The sequence below is a fragment of the Cervus elaphus genome, chromosome 5 (assembly GCF_910594005.1).
Source record: "Cervus elaphus chromosome 5, mCerEla1.1, whole genome shotgun sequence".
Classification (NCBI taxonomy): Eukaryota; Metazoa; Chordata; class Mammalia; order Artiodactyla; family Cervidae; genus Cervus; species Cervus elaphus.
The window spans coordinates 10536368-10538159 of record NC_057819.1 but is presented as its reverse complement, the minus strand read 5'-3'; positions in this window follow the sequence as shown (position 1 = coordinate 10538159).

Below are 1792 nucleotides of genomic sequence, written 5' to 3'. Positions count from 1 at the left end.
CGCGGCCGCCAATGGGCAGCCGTGGGGCGGGGCCCCGGGGCGTACCCGCCTCCCCCAACGCCCGGGACGAAGCAGCCCCTCGGCCGCTCGTCTCCAATGCGGAGGGGGCGGGAGTGAACCTCGGGGCCGACCTTCTGCGGGGCCTCGCACTGCCCCAAGCGGGGCGCGCCTCGGGTGTAGAATAAGAGGCTCTCTCAAATTCAGCGCACGTTGACTGAACCCCTAATGTATACAGGCCTGAACTGGAGCGCCCCTGGCCCTGACTTCCGGGGGCTTACACTCTAGGGCATTACTCACCAACCTTTGGGCACCAGGCACCAGTTTTGTGGAAGCGGGTGGCGGATGGTTTCAGAATGATTCAAGCCCATTGCATTTATCGTGTATTTTATTTCCAGTCTAATGCCCCCGCTGATCTGCCCGGAGGTACCAGTCGGTGGCCCAGAGGTTAGGGACCTCCGCTCTAGCGGGAGAGACCAACCTTAAACCAAACAGGAGATCATTTCAGATAGTGAGAAGGGATGTGAAGGAAATGAAGGAACGGTGAAGAGGGACTTGGGGCTGAGGGCGCCCGTGGTGAGGAATTGACCCTGAGACCTCAATTGTAAAGGTCGTGTGACTAAGGAAGTGTGGCCGGGGGAGTGGGGAGGACAGGGCCGTGCGGATGGGGCCACCTGACATGCTGCAGAAAAGACTGGAGGCCAGGGAACAAGGCGGAGTGAGCTGAGAGGTGAGGTGAGAAAGTGGGCAGGGCAAGAGCTGGAAGGGCTTTAGAGCCAGTGGTGAGGGGTTTGGAAGGGAAGGATTCAATCTAGGAGACACAGTGAGTGAGTGATTCTGTAGAAGGATCTCAGTTCCCTGCTCAGGAATTGAACCTGGGGAGCCTGGATAGAAACCAGGAATCCTAGTCCGGGAACTAGATCCCACAGGGTGGCAACTAAAGATTCCGAATGCTGCAACAAAGATGAAAAATCCTGCATGCCCCAACTAAGACACAGCACAGCCAAACAAATAAATAAACATTAAAAGATAAAAACTAAAAAATAAACAGGCTTTTCTGGGTTAAGCCTGTTTCATTGGCTAGAAGTCAGTCATGTGGCCATTCCACCACATAAAGGAGGCTAGGAAACAGGCTGGGCTATGTGCTTAGTTTCTCAGGCTTTGTCTCTTAGCAAAACTCTGTTAGCCTTTGCCCTGCTTCATTCTGTACCCCAAGGCCAAATTTGCCTGTTACTCCAGGTGTTTCTTGACTTCCTACTTTTGCATTCCAGTTCCCTATAATGAAAAGGACATCTTTTTTGGGTGTTAGTTCTAAAAGGCCTTGCAGGTCTTCATAGAACTATTCAGCTTCTTCAGCATTACTGGTCAGGACATACATAGACTTGGATTACCTTGGTATTGAATGATTTGCCTTGGAAATGAACAGAGATCATTCTGTCATCTTTGAGATTGCACCCAAGTACTGCAAAATCAGATTGATTATATTCTTTGCAGCCAAAGATGGAGAAACTCTATACAGTCAGCAAAAACAAGACCGGGAGCTGACTGTGGCTCAGATCGTGAACTCCTTATTGCCAAATTCAGACTTAAATTGAAGAAAGTAGGGAAAACCACTAGACCATTCAGGTATGACCTAAATCAAATCCCTTACAATTATACAGTGGAAGTGAGAAACAGATTTAAGGGACTAGATCTGATAGACAGAGTACCTGATGAACTATGGATGGAGGTTTGTGACATTCTACAGGGCTCAAGACCATCCCCAAGAAAAAGAAATGCAAAAAAGCAAAATGGC